The 16,009-nt window shown below is 42.2% G+C and overlaps 1 protein-coding gene across 1 annotated transcript in view; it reads left to right on the top strand.

Moving 5' to 3' along the window:
* The window catches only part of LOC116686089 (attractin-like), a 124,644-nt gene that overhangs the window by 84,378 nt on the left and 24,257 nt on the right, over positions 1 to 16,009 (top strand). The gene's annotated exons all lie outside the window — the stretch shown is intronic.

Below are 16,009 nucleotides of genomic sequence, written 5' to 3'. Positions count from 1 at the left end.
CCATACTGATGTTGTGCGCAAAAAGTGTGACATCACTTTAGGAATATAAAGAACTTGGGATTAGATGTAGAGAAACTCACAATATCACCATATCTCGACCAAATACATATATATGCCCAGCTCTACTTGGGATGTGACTCTGTGGAGCACTCGTAACTCCTTGGTAACTGTCACTTGTGCGTTAATATAGTTTCTGTTTTCTTGCTCTGCAGTGAACGCTTGCAGAACTCGTCTCCCTGACTACCTTCTCTCGCGAAACAACACGCATGTAAATTGAGCTTTTCGAACGATCGACGATAGAATGCACGTTGCTTCGGGAGAATGTCGTACCCCCCCGGAGCATTAAGAAATATACAGGTGAGAATTTGTTTTACTGAATAGCTTATTGCGTGTAAGCCATACATTTTTAACCCATCTAGCTTAGTGGTGGCAAAAAAGGCCAAAAGTGACTTCTTCAGTAGCTTGCATTGCCAGTCTATTTCCACAGCGCTGTGGGTAAACGTCTGGTAGCCACCACATACATTACAGGACAAGGAGAAAAATGCTCTGAGTGCTCTTTAAACCATTCCCACTCATCTTGACCTGTGCTAACCTTTGGATGCAGCAAAACAGGAAGGAGTTGTTTTAGTGGAACATTTGCACCCGCTAAAGATAACGCCAAATACAATATTAAATGATGGTGGCTTTAAAATGAGCTGGATTCATGGTTAAACCTTATGGGTCTTCGTAGTGGTATTGCCGTGTGTACTACGTCCAGTTAATTAGTAAATGCCGTAAACATATTTTTTGTTAAACATTCACGTGACTAGGATAGACGGAGTATTTTCATGGGCTGAGATGGGATATAATATATATAATATATATATATATTACAACACTACATATTATGATGCATTACATATTAGGAAATACATTATCACAGGATCAGATTTTATTGAATTTTCGTTTGTTAAATCCTCAATTTAATTTTGCTCCTAACCTAAGGCCCTATTCTCTGCAGTTCTGTGAACGCGTTTACGCCATATGAATTATCCTTTTAAAGCAAAACTAATGAAGTCGTTGCTTCAGCATTTAGATGATGGAACAGTTACGCTCCTGTGAAATCAATGCTAATGAAATTCCGTCCATACGCGGTCTCAAGCAGCTTTTCGATGATGCAACACAGAATCAGTGAGATCAGTGAGTGATGATTAAGGACTTGAGTCAATAAAATATTGTAATGGCAAATAGATTTTTATCCGTGAGTCGTCAGTTCCTTCCGACCAGGGTTGCACATGATATGATAACTTTGCAACAAGGAAGTTATTGACGTTGTCCTAGCTACAGATTATGATTCAGAGCTAAGGCATGCAGACGAAAAGTGTGTTTCCTGTGTACGGAGGCAGCAACACCCACTGTGTTCTTTGTGCTAGCGCTCTCAGTCCCCTGTAGATTAACCGGGCGATGCTTTAAGATTCTATGAGAGCTTGCCGTCCATCTCCCCCTGTTCTCCGAGGTCAACGTTCGCTGCACCACCGCACAGAACAAAAGGCTTACTTTGAGGTGATCAATCCTGAGTGAATAAGAAGGAGAGGGGAGTTAGGGAGAGAGAGAGAGAGGGAGAGGGAGAGCAGCGGTGAAGGTCACTTACACATGAAGTGAGAATCTTCGGAACACGTGCATTGTCCGTAAAGACGAGCCTCCGCATAGTCAAGTTAAAAGAGTCCCTCAGACCTGACATGGATGCGGATTCATCACAATGTGACGAAAAACCCCAACCCAGAGCCCTGCAGCTCTGGCAGCCAGCTGCCTCTGCAACAGGGTAGAAGATCCACCGCAAATATTAGCTTTAGTCACTATGAGGGACATTACCAGTACGCAAATAATAAAAGCGGACAACATAAACATTAGTGACAGAATACTAATATAAAGTAGTGTTAGAATTCTGCGTTTTTTGGGTCCTTCCTGTGTTTGTGAACAAATGTTTGCCGCATTGGTGTGATTGAATGCTAGTCTCGGTTGTTGGATGGGGTTTTAGCTGCTGTCCACATTTGCTTCATGTAGTATTTGGTGGTGCAAGCACACTTTGTGCATGCGTGCATGTGTGCGTGCGCGTGAACCCAGGCTCTTATCTCTCCGAGTTCCCAGATGCTGCTAAACCCTGCTAATCTTAATTCCACAGAAATGGTGCGTATATAGAGGTTGGATCAGCGCCAGTGTCTCAATGACTACGATATACCGGCGGCTTATGATCCGACCCCATACACTGTGTGACCCCCATTCGCCTAGTAACCTCCATCTCTCGCTCCAACCACCACCACCACCCGCACCCACCCATCCATCACGGTCAGGGCTTATCACAAGCCTGGAACCTCTGTGGAAAACCCTGCTCGTTCTTTTGATTCATTATCGATCTCAGTCTGTTTCACATTCTGCTTACTCATTTTCTTCTTGCACGCTGTCTTATCTCCTCCATCATTTTTTTTTCTCCTTGTTTTAACCACCCGCGCCAAGTCCTTTCACCTATTTGTCACTGTAAAGTCAAACTTGACAACATTGGATTATCCTACTATTGCAGTTTGTTCACATCATAATATCAAACATATTGTATCAATATTAGCCCAAGTGAGGGTGTTAGAAAGTGTCTTCTGTTGCCAAAACTAAGCAACTTTTAAACGTGCACATGTTCCACCAAACCACGTTCCTTTGAGACTATTTAGACGAGGCGCCGTGGGCTCTGTCAGGCGGCGCCTAAGCGATTGTGATTGTTTAAAGAAATGCCGATAAACCAGAGCACGTTTTTCTCCATCCAGGAATGCTGTGGTGACTAGCCCATCCTCCCGCCCCAGCGCTGTGGAAGAAGGTTGGCTATGTGAGACTAGCTTGATAACGGAGTTCATTAATATAAAAAAAGTTACGCAATAAAGCTTTAAATGGTCTGGCTCCCTCATAAATCTCAGCCTTATTCCACCAACCGCCATCACGCCCTTTACGTCCCTTACTGCCGGTTTCTAATCATTTCTGGATTTAACAAGAACTCTTTGTCCACCGAGCTCCATTTCTCTGGAAAGTGTCCCGCTCACATTAGGGCGAGTCGTTATACTTTAGGGCCCGGCTGAAAAAACATCTTCCATGATTGTCCTGATTTCCCCGGCTGGGAACCTAACTCTTGACTGTTTTACCGTGTTGGCAGGTAGCTACTCCAGTCCGTTACAGTTATACTGAATGATCTTAACCTTGTTGGCATAGTTTTTACCTGTGTGAATGCATGGGAGTGCGTGTCCTTTTACATGTAACGTCATCTTTTCTGTGTTTTTACTGACTTGTTGTACAGATGACTCTCTGGGGTGTGCACTTTAAAAAACCGGAGGTGAAGATGATGACACTTTAGATAGATGCTCTGAGCCCTCACGCCATCTTGTTGGCTAACAGTTGAGGCTGACAGTTCACGCTTCACCTTTGGGAACTCTTTGTCAACTGTTGTATCTGGTTTTGAGAATGAAAAATACCTTGGTGTCATTTTAATATGTTCCACTTCAGCTATTCAGCTAACACCACAACAACACACACACACACACACACCAACACACACAGACACACAGACACAAAGACACACACACCACACAAACACACACACACACACACAGACACCACACAGACAGAACAGACAGACAGACAGTCAAAGCTCCAAAAGTGTCACCATTCAGTTTTAGATATTGTTTCCAAATTTTTCACCTTATCTTTTCTCTGTCAGTTTTGCCTGGAAACATTTCCAAACGCTTGCGTGTCGGCACGGTCCTAGCATTGCTAGCACGACATGTTTAGCCCTGGCTTGAGCCGCGCCTGAGACGCGCACGTACGCAGGCAGTGTGCAAGCTCAACCTGTTAACGTGGGAGCCGTGATAAAAACGGACACGCCACGCGGCTGACGCACAGTTCAGGTATGAGACCCTAGTATTGAATAAAGCCCGGTGGATAAGGTCACAAACGAATCAGGGGTGTTAATCTGTCCCAAACAAGTCACGATAATGCAAACAGCATAGTGGGCTGCATATTTGCGTTTTATGTCATCTGGCCAGCGATAGAAGATTAGATTACTCTAGTAGATTAGAGCTGGTCCAGGTGATATATATCAGGGTTGGTCTGTATCGTTCTAGGTTCAGGCACATTGTATGTTGCTGATTTAACATGTTAGTGTCGATGTTTTAATCTTTTAGCTTTCTGCCATACTGAGAGGAGACTGACTGACTGCCAAACCGTGTAAACAACATCACAAATCAGAAATTCAGAGGTAGCTAAACTCTTGTTTCTTAAAAATACACCCAAGTTTTACTTGGGACATTGCCCGGCCTTGGTCAGAAAAGTCACTAGCAGATGTCAAATTCGTCTCCTTGCACCCATATACCTGTGTTTGGGGGGTCCTTCTTTACAAAAGCTCTACTACAGACCATCATATATGAAGCGTCTGTCCAATGATGCACTTTAACCTCAGAGTGAGAGATTTACACAGAGACAGGCTGGCATTCACCGTGGTCTGGTTAAGTTTCTTTACCTTCAATTTTTTTTTCATTCTGCTTTTTTTGGTGCTTTGTGGGACATTGATTATATTGTGGGGAGGGGAGAGATAAGAGGGAGGGTGTGGTGGATGGAGAGTTTGAACGGCAGGGGCAGCAGGAGGCGCCGTGGAGAAACAGGGAGCGGTGGGGAGTGATGGAACGTATTAAGAGGGGAAGAAGAGACAAAAAGATGTGGCGAGAAAAAGGGAGGGATAAAGCCTTTCCCTTGTCAGTATTCACAGCCTGTGTCCCTTGCACCCCCACCTCACCAGATGGAGAGATGAAGTGAGAGAGAAGCTGCTAACGTTGCTTCACAGACGGCAGATTTCCTCTCCCCCCTCTCCTTCCTCTCCCCTCTCCTCTCTCCTTCTCTCTCCCTTCCTCTCCCCCTCTCTCTCCCTCCCCTCTCCCGCTCACTCCCAGTCTCCACAGGTTTTCTATGGTGAGGATGATTGAGAGCTCTTCCTGAAGGCATTTTTTAAAACAGACGCATCAAAATAAACGGCTGATGGCGGTGTGTGTGTGTGTTGTGTTGTGTGGTGTGTGTGTGTGTGTGTGGGTGTGTGTGTGGTGTGTGTGTGTGTTTGTGTGTGTGTGTGTGTTGTGTGTGTGTGTGTGTGTGTGTGTGTGTGTTTTGTTGCACCCAGGGATCGGCACTCTATCCCCTTTCCAGGGGCGAACCCTTTCAACGCCTTTGTCTTTTTTTTGTCCATTTCTTCCCCCTCGCCTCTCCCAAAGTTGGTTTTTCTTCTTTTTACTTCTTCTTTGCTATGTTTGCAGTCACTTGTCCCTCTCCAACATCCTCCCTTACTTCTTTAGGTTCATTTCCCTTCTCTTCGGTTTCTCTCCTACATCTTGCTTTAACCCTCCCTCCCTCCTCCTTTATTCTATGCGTTCTGCTGACGCACTCCATCTCTCTGCTGCACGGCTGCTCTCTTGAGAAAGCTCAAACAAAGTCCTCAAAAATGCACGTGAATCTACTACTTCTCTAAGGTCGGGTACATGCTGCCTGCGTGGCGTGTCGTTTTTATTTTAGCCCCACGTGAAACAGGTTAGCTTACACACTGCCTGCGGGACACGCAGGTCTCAGGCGCGGCCGAGCCACGCCACAATGCACGCATGCTAGAAAAACGACTATTTTACGCAACATGTTAGCGTGTTGGAGGCGTTTCCAGGAAGAATAGAATATGAAAAGATGTTTGTCATTTTGATCCAAATGCTTATTATATAATGCATGTGGAGTTTTAATGCTGTAGGTTTTGACATCAAAACAGAAATATTCTGTAACATATTTTCCGCCAATACTAAAGAGTAAAATAAATATAGAGGCTACTGATTGATTAGTTAAAGCAAGAAACGCGGCGTTGTCTTGCTTTAATCAAATCACGTAGCTCTAATTTATGTTTACCCATTTTTTTGAGTGTTAATCTGTCGGCACTATGTCCCGAGATATCCCTCCTGGACGTCACCTAGAACACCGCAGCAGCGCCGGTCAGACACGTTTCAGGTGTGTAGGACATAGACAAATCCACGCAGCCGTCACGCATCAGAACGCCACGCGTGGCGCGACCCAGCCAGTGTGTGGCCGGTCTAGGCTGCGACAGATAATATCATTAGAGCTATTATCTATAGAATTATTTTTATTTTTTTTATAGCTGCTGAAATCAATATTTGACATTTAGCATTATTCAGCTCATTGTTTAGTCTTGGCCCGCAGCTTTACTGTTTATTGCGCTGGGGATGTTTTCCCGTGAAAATTTATATAAAATCTTAGCACATGTTGTAATGTCTTCTAATGTGCGCGTGAAAATAAAACATGCTACGTCACCTGCAAGCACATGTGTTGTCTGTCTGTCTGTCTGTCGTTGCCCGCCCGTCTCTGTTGAGAAAATGAATTTGCATTTGTGAAAATATTAACACACATATGACTGCATGTTGCAGGTAGGTGTGTGTGTGTGTGTGTGTGTGTGTGTGTGTGGTGTGTGTGTGTGGTGTGTGTTGTGTGGTGTGTGTGTGTGTGTGTGTGTGTGTGTGTGGTGTGTGTGTGGTGGTGTGTGTGTGTGTGGTCATAATTAGGTTTTGTATGCACAGTCACTGCCACGTCGGGTGTTTGCTCACACACTAACCTGCAGAAAACTAAGAGCTGATTTGAGAAGTAGGCGACTTGCACTGTAACTCTCTGGCTTCTGGTTATCTTTGGAGCTGTTTGCCGTACGCAGTCGCCTACTCGCAACACGGAATAAGGATCTGTAGCAACAAAAAAATCTTCTGTAGGACTCGGTCAAGACTCACGCTGCAGTTGATGGTGGCAGTCAGTTTCTTTTCATCTTCAGCCCTCTCTCTTACCTCTGGTTTCAAACATTGGATCCAATTTACTGTCTGGTCTTGGGAATGTACTGTAGATTGGGAAAACGTATTTATTCTGGTTTTTTTTAGCTGGAGTTGGTTTTATCTTAATTGTCATAAAACTGTTTTGAATCTAGGTTGATGGAGTGAGCCAAAAAACTCAAATTTCATCAGCTTATTCTTCAGAAACGAAAGCCTCAATTGGGGACACGTTCTTGTTATGAAGTAGAGATTTAAAAATTGGTAATATAACAAAAAAAAGGCATAAAAACTGCATCCAAGTTCAGCTGAGTATCCCTGTTTAAACACAGGTTAGCTGGATGCGAGAGGGAGCCCAGGCTGGTTTGCACAGAGGCTCAGGAGGTGGAGAATGTGGAAAGTTAGTTTAGAGCAAACTTCAGATGCTCCTCCATCTGCCTTTCAGCCACTAAATCAATTCTGTTGCTTTGTGCTGTTCAAGGAGCTCGCTTATGAAAAAGGATGGTCTGCATGCAGATTTGCACACAGATGCTTTTTGGTTGTTTTTGGGTCAAATATTGAAAAATAAAAAATCCTCTGGTTGTCCTTTTCAACAGTTTTTCGACCACCCATGTTTGGTCCTTTTGTCAAAGTTTTAGTTTTTATGCACCTTTTGACATTTGTGTTCTTTTTCCCATGTTTTTGAAGCTTTTTCCATCACTTTTTTCAACGTTCTTTATCATTTTCTTTATTTCAAAGGCTATAAAATTAAATCAAAATGTGAAGAGCGTTGTAGGGACCGAGGACAACAGGAGGGTTAATAATAATACCTGGATTTGTATAGCGTCTTCCAAGGGACCCAAGAACGTCATTTACGAACGACACACAAATTACAACCTTATCGCCAGGGGACTATAGTCCAATACAAAAACTGACTAAGTGCAAACAAATTAACGGCGGATGTGCCAAACTTTCTGAAATTAAATGAAGGAAAAAAATGAGGTGGTTGTATTGGAGCAAAAGAGGAACGTATTAAAAGTCTGCGCTCAGATTCAAACAACAATGTTAAAAACAACAGACAAAGCCAGAAATCTTGGTGTAGGTATGGACTCAGACCTGAATTTTAACAGCCAAATAAGACAATTACAAAGTCAGCCTACTATCCATTAAGAATATGTCAAGGGTTTAAGGATTATGTGTCAACAGGACTGGAAAAACTGGTCCATGCTTTCATCTTCAGGACTGACTACTGTAACGGGGGGTTTACAGGTCTCCCTAAAAAAAACTGCTGCTGCGAGTCCACTAAGAGACTGGATCACATCACTCCAGTTCTGAAGTCTTTACACTGGCTTCCTGTGTCTCAAAGAATTGATTTCAAAGTACTCTGCTAGTTTATAAATCCTAAAGGTTTAGGTCCAAAATACATTTCTGATCTGTACTACACTATGACCCCACGACCTCTTAGGTCATCTGGGCAGGTCTACTTCTGTCCCAGAGTCAGAAACTAAACAGGGTGAAGAGCTTTCAGTTTCTAGCTCTCATATCTGGAAAAAATCCCAGAAACCTGCAGATCCGTGCTACTCTCAGTTCTTTTAATCAAGGCTGAAGACCTTCTTTTTGAGCTGCCTTTCTTTAAATGACTGCTCATTTCTTTAATTCTTTTGCTGCACTGTAACTTTATCTTGTGTTTTATGTTTATCTTTGTTTTTAACTGTTATTCATGTGTTTTACCGGTTTTAATGCTTATGATTTTAGCTGTTTTTACATTGTGGTTTATCTGTTTAACTGATTTTGTGTAAAGCACTTTGAATTGCCTGTTGCTAAAATGGCTATACAAATAAGCGCTTGCCTTGCCTTACATGAAGTCAAAACAAGTGTCGCTCCAACAGATGAAATCAACCAATAAATAGATGGATTAGTGGTGACGATGTTTGACCGGGACAAAAGGATTACCAAAGCCCGTAGGCGGTGGTGGACAGGTGGGTTGGAGGAGTTTATGCAGAGTGTGAGCTTTGGTTGGTTGGTTTTGGTTACTAATAAGAGGGGCTGTTAAAAGATTGTAACTTCTGGCAAAGACCATGGAAACCGGAGTACTCGGGCTGTTGTCGCTGCACACCCAGTAGTCCTCGCACTACAGAGGCTCCATACATATATATTTGGAATCAGATACTTCACGCGTGGGATGGTAATCCTGACAAATCGGGGACTCGCATAATGAGTTGCTCAATCGCGTTTTCATTCGTTTGCGGTGGCAGCGAAGACTGTACAACAGCAAGTCGTTACATGGGCCTCTTCATCTCTGTGTACACGGTAATGAGGCCACTCTGACTGGGCTTGGATTCCTTCATCCTCCGTGGGGTGTTATTGTTTGTTCTAGAGGATCACATTCAGTTTTAATTTTATATAGATTGTAGTCTGCGTCTTTCTTTTATAAACCGTCTTTTAATGTACAATTCCTCTGTTATCAACGCTTATTAAGCACTCGTGTTGTGATTGACTTGCACTTTCTATTTAACTACTTTGCAAAAAACAATAGAGAAAGTATCATCTCAGGCAGGATCCCGGTAGGCCCCGCATCTTCTTCTAGCAGATGAAATCACCTCTTTGCAGTCATTCTTTCTAAATTGCATTAGTTCTTGCTAGCGCTGTGTGAATTAGTTCTGGCCAGCTGCGTGAGAAATAAAGCGGTGCGGATTTTAGGCACCCAATTAAACAGTGGAATGTTAAAAAAAGAAATTGTGAAAAATAGTGAAAGTGTTTAGGGCTGCATAAGAATAACTTGCCAGTGTGATTCCTTGACTTGTCCTTTGGTATAGAATGTTAAGGAAATGATTTCCATCCAATTACCAGGAGGGTATGGCAACAAATACCGTATTTTGTGAACTGTCAAAAGCAAAAAAACATTAAAATACCTTTTTAGTATATTTGTAAAGCTATATTAAAATAGCTTTTCTAACACAAATAAATATAATTGATAAATAATCAAAAAAATTGATGTTAAAAATGTTGGATGAGATCCATACCACTAGGCCTGTACCAGTTATGACATATTGTCTAATATCGTGTTGTTTTATTTTTTACATATTCACGTTTTCTTCTTAAAACGCAAATTAATGTCTCAGTGGACGGCTGGTCATTTTTTATTTTTTTATTTTTTATTTTTTTTGATATAACCAAATTGTAATAATATAAGTGATTATTGGTTGGACTAATTTAATATTTCAATTGTTAGTTGTTGGCACTTGTGTTTATACATGTTTATAGCACCGGTAGGAAAAAAGTTTACAATAATAAAGAGTGGTTTACTCATAAACTGTGGATTACATCATCTGGTTCACACAACAGTGAATTACCATAACATGTATCCTGGAATTCATTCAAAAAATTTAATTGTGTTAGAAAAGTAATAACACAATAAACACTTTTTTTTTTTTTTTTTTTTTAATATGACTGAATGAGACCAAGTATTTTGTAAATTGCAATTATTTTTTTTAAACTTTTTAACAGCGGGAACAGCTAGCCTGGCTCAGTCAATATTAAATGAAGCTCACCAGCGAACAGCAGTCACACAAGTTGTGGTTTCCAGGGGCCGTTGCACGAAAGTAGAATAAAGATACCAGGATGAGTGAAAAAGGCAGCTTCACTTAGGTGGATCCGCTCAATCGCGCTAATCGGTTGCACGTTTGCCGAGCCAGGATGAACGTGAAGCTATGTCCAGCCAGGTGCACGTTCACGGCTTTCTAAATAGACCACGGTATCCATCACAGATTTACTGATGCAGAAATGGAGAAGACGCATGCAGCATATGTTTCACCCAATGGAGCAGAGCTTTGGGGAAAGTAACGAGGAGGTGGAGAGATGATAGCAGAGAAGGAAATATGGCTGTATCAAACGGAGAAGACTATAGCGGACCGAGAATGTGTAAGGATGTAAAATATCTACTAGGCTACTGTGCACTCCATGTTTTTTGTTTTTTTTTCCCAAGTTGCAGGCTACACTGTGTTTTAATTGCTTAAATATGCTAGTTCATGGTTCATTTTATGTGATAAATGTGCTGTTTTACTGTAGGTCTTTCCACGTAGCCAATATAAATACAATGCGTATTATTTAGCCTATTTGCCTTTTTAAAAGTGAGCAGAAGGAATTAATGTTCCTCGGGAATGTACCTGAGGCTCTAGGCTTAATTTCAAACCCTTATTTACAACACGAGAACATGTTTTACAACCATTGCACACATCTCTATAAGTGGTCTAATTCTATATCTTTGTACTGTTCATACAGAACAATCTGAAAGGGAAAAAAACTAGAAAAGAAGTAAGTGACTTCAATACATGCGTGAGCATATATGAAAAACATACTCATGTTTTTATTCTTCTGACAAGTGACGGCACCAAAATAAAAAGATTAAGAAGCATTGTGGTGTTCCCGTTGTGTGATGGAGGTAAACTCACTAAATACATATATAGGCCACGTTATTGGTCCAGGGATGTGAGACTTTGAGAAGGTATTGAAACCAAATAGCATAATAAAAAAGGTAACATTAGGCAAATTTAAACAGTTTATTGGGATCAGAGCGGCAGCTGATGTTAACACATGAACTCCAGGACAAGCTTAGCCTGGCTGTTAGCCTGCTCTGGACCAGGCTAGTTGTAAAGCTCAAATCTCCATGGTTACTTGGCTGGGTTTAATTACACCTGGTTTTGTGCAACCGAGTCAAAGCTAAATTCATCCAGGATAACTGGAATGTCCCCGCTTAATCCCTTATCCTGGGTTTGTGCAACAGGCCCCAGGTTTAATTTCTGGGAGCAGTGAGTCCCTGGAGTCTCTGCTGGTTTACTGGTAACCTCACAGAGATGACAGGTTTTCTTTATTTGTACCGCTTAAAAAAATACATCATGTATTTTAATCTGTTTTCTTTAGAGGTGCTGGTAGGCTGGCAGACGTTGTTACCTTTGGACAGAGCCAGGCTAGCTTCTGAGCCTCTCCTCGTCTTTGTTGCTTAGCTAAGCTAACCCGCCGCCGCCTCCTATTTAATAGACAGCAGAGTGCAATCGATCACATTTAATATTCAGCAAGAATGCCAATAAACTTGTTCCCTGAAATGTTAAACAATTCCTATTTTTTTGTAAAGTAGTGTCTCGAGGACTGTAGGGAGACAAAGACACACACACGCACGCACTCAGGAGTTTAATGAGCTGACTTGCTCCTCAAAGAAAGAATATGGGACATTAAAGTTAGATGTATTTTTTTTCTTTTCTTTCAGGCATTACTGTCGAGAGAAAGACACTTTCCCTCAGGCTGTTTTTGTAATCCTTGGTAATGATATGATTATGAGGCGTTGCATTTAGAGAGAAAGGACTGACATGTCAATAGCCACAATTGACAGGCCCACAGGGATGAAAACATCAGCACGTTAATGAGGTCCCGGCCAGGGAGGTCGCCACCCTTGTGCATAAGCCTTGACTCCCCCCTTCCCCCATCTCACTGTAATGAGACAAAGGGCTAATGGATCGTGTCAATCTTTTTGATATTAGGGCACATAAAAAAAACTCCACGCACACGAACCGCATCACACTCCATTGTTGCTGTTTGACTGCCATTGTGAGCTGAAGTGCTCTGAGATGTGTTACAAACAGAACCCTCGGTCAGATTTGTTTTCTTTCCAACGTGTTTGACTTCCTTTCGTCCTGCTCGTTCAACGGTTGCAGGTGTTTTTGATTTGTGCTCGAGGTGCTTGTGGCTGCTGGTATTCAGGTCTTGGTGCCTTGACAGTTGACGCCGTTTGTTTCTCTATTCATAACACTTTGACAGGCGCAACCCAGGTGCACGGCTGTCTCTACTGTGCTCTCTGGCTTGCCTCCTATTTCTCCCCTCGTCTCCCTTCACATCATCACCATCCTCATCCTTTTCCTGTTTCTTCTTCCGTTTTTCAGTTCTCTCTTGTCCTCAGCTTCTGTTCCATCTCCCCTCCCTCATAATCACCTGCATCCTCCTCTTTCTCTGGCCAAGATCCATGTTATAAATCAGACCAAGTGCCTCCGCCTTGCAGTGGGGAAAGTTACATTTAAAGTTTGCTAAGGTACTCTTTAAACGATACTTTTCTTCACTATTTACATGTTGTGGTCGTTTAAACCTTTGCGCCGCTGCATTTTGGAGGGAAACACTTTGGTGACGACTACAAAATATTTTACATGCTTAAAAAACATGATTTTTACAGATGGCTGACAGGAAATAACTAAGCTTAATAATGAGCCGCACCTTGACCAGCTACAGCAATAATGTTGGGCACCGCATTTCAACAAGGCAAATGGTTTATACATTGCAATTTTTGTCTCACTAGGTATTATATAATTTACTAACGTGTTGAAGGTTCTATGACATGCTGCTTTTTGGATGACTTTATATAGACCTTAGAGGTCCCCTAATACTGTATCTGAAGTCTCTTTATACTTTTATAGCAACTTAGTGGTCCCCTAATAATGTATCTGAAGTCTCTTTTATAAACTTGAGTGGTCCCATAATACTGTATCTGAAGGCTCTTTATATATGACCTTAGTGGTCCCCTAATACTGTATCTGAAGTCTTGATATAGGCTAGTGGTCCCTATACTGTATCTGAAGTCTCTTTATATAGACCTTAGTGGTCCCCTAATAATTGATCTGAAGTCTCTTTATATAAACCTAGTGGTCCCTAATACTGTATCTGAAGTCTCTTTTATATAGACCTTAGTGGTCCCTAATACTGTATCTGAAGTTTTTTATATAGCCTTAGAGGGCCATAATACTGTATCTGAAGTCTCTTTGTATAGACTTAGTGGTCCCCTAATACTTTCTGAAGCTCTTTATAAGACCTTAGTGGTCCCCTAATACTGTATCTGAAGTTCTTTATAAGACCTAGTGGTCCTAATACTGTATCTGAAGTCTCTTTTATATAGCACTTAGTGCCCCTAAAACTGTATCTGAAGTCTCTTTTATATAGACCTTAGTGGTTCCTAATACTGTATCTGAAGCTTTTATAGACATTAGTGGTCCCTAATAATGTACGAAGTCTCTTTTATATAGACCATAGTGGTCCCTGTTACTGTGTATCTGAAGTCTCTTTTATATAGCCTTAGTGGTCCCTATATGTATCTGAAGTTCTTTATATAGAACTTAGTGGTCCCTAATACTGTATCTGAAAGTCTTTTATATAGACCTTAGTGATCCTAATACTGTATCTGGAGTACTTATGATAGAATAGTGTCCCTCCTCTAGACCCCTTCTACCTCTTTCCCTATAACATAATTACATGAATTAAATTTAACAAATTACCATATCTCTTTAACTACATTCAAATCATCTGAATCAACAAACTCCGTAGCAACTAATTCTCCCAAATACCCTACCGTACACACTCATACGGCAATACTCTCCTACGCTATATTTCCTATATTATCTGTATACCAATATATATATTAAAATGAGTCTAAACTTTATTTCATAAGAGCATGTGCAATTTCTTCCTCCCCCATCCCCCACTCCTCCTACCTACTCACTTACCACTAACCTCCCCCCCACACACCTATACCCGACTCCCATACTTCACTACCCAATATGTTCCCTACCCTATCCTCCCTCTATCTCTCTAACTCTCATCTTCCACTCCCCTTCCCACCTCTACTCCAACTCAAATATCGTTCATCCATCTCCTACCTCTCCTCCCCCTTTTTACCTTAACCCTTACTCCTCAAGACTAACCCCCCACTTCCTTTTCCAGATATCTACCCTCACTTTAATTCCCATTCATTACCCATTTCGAATATCTTTCTCCCTTTCTCCCCTCCTTACTCCTACCTTCTCACTCCCCTCTCACCACTCTCCCACACTATTTCCCTACACAATCATAAATCCTCCTAATCCTGTTTAAACAATACTAAGTTTACACCCTCTTAATCTATATTACTAAACACCCCCCATAACTTACAAACTACTCCATACTTCTCATAACTCTCCTAACTTCCAACTACCACTCCTTTCACCTACTGCGCTCTCATAACCTCTTCCAGTAATCATCTTTCCTTACCACTCTCACCTCCTAATCCCCCCCTCAACCCCTCCCTATCCTCTCCATATCCCTTCTCCCTTCTCCTTATACCTCTTCCCCTAACTACCTACCCACCCCAACTCGTCTTTCCTCTCTACCCCCCCTATCACTCTCTACCTCTCTTCTTCCTCTCTACTCCACCCTCTATCCTACCATCCAAACACCCTCCTTCTCCTCCCCCTAAATCTACAATCACCCCCTTCCACCCTTTTCTCCCTACTTTCACTTCCATTTCCTCTCCTTCTAAATTCTCAACTCTTAAACCCAGCATAATCCTCATTCATCTTCAAATACACTCCCTTATCATCCTTCTCCTCCTCCTCACCTTCTAATCCTCTTTAACACCTCTACGCCCCTCCCCTCCCCCTTTCTCCCGTTTTTTTAAAAGAATTTTCCCCATTCCCCCCTTCTTCCTCCCTTCCCTTACCTCATCCTTACGCCTTCTCAATTCTTCTACCCCTCCCCTATTAACCCCCCCCTTCCCCCCTCCTCTCTCTCTATTACTCCCAGACTCTTCTCCCCCCTCCTCTCCTACCCCTCATCTCCTCCCTCCTTCTACTCTATTCCTCTCCCTCTACCCTTTCCCCTCTTTTTACCCTCCTTATAATCCTCACTCCCTCTCCATTCCTATCCTCCCTTTACCTACCCCCCCCTACTTTCCTAATCTCCTCTCTTCCCTCCTCCCCCATCTCTTTCCTATAACCTATAACTAACTCCCTTATTCCCTCCTCATTTACTCCCTCTATCCCTCCGCACCCCCTTCTCTCTCTACTAACTAATCCCCCTCCCCTACTTTCATCTCTTCTTCCTCCCGCTCTTTTAATTACTCCTTCTTAACTCCCCCCTTCTCTAATTTCCCCTTCCTCTCTCTCCTCTCTACTAGTATCTGAAGTCTCGTTTATATAGACCATGTGGTCCCCTGATACGTATATGAGTCTTCTTTATATATAGACCATAGTGTCCCCTGATACTGTATCTCTTTTATATAGACCTTAGTGGTCCCCTAATACTGTATCTGAAGGTGTATGGTGGGGGTGTGGCCTTGACCAACTGCCATGCTTTGCTCATTTGAAAGCCATGATGTCTCT

This window comes from Etheostoma spectabile, unplaced genomic scaffold (assembly GCF_008692095.1).
Source record: "Etheostoma spectabile isolate EspeVRDwgs_2016 unplaced genomic scaffold, UIUC_Espe_1.0 scaffold314, whole genome shotgun sequence".
In the NCBI taxonomy this organism is placed as follows: Eukaryota; Metazoa; Chordata; class Actinopteri; order Perciformes; family Percidae; genus Etheostoma; species Etheostoma spectabile.
Note: the sequence above shows the minus strand (reverse complement) of the source record. Positions and strands in the feature narration are given on the sequence as shown.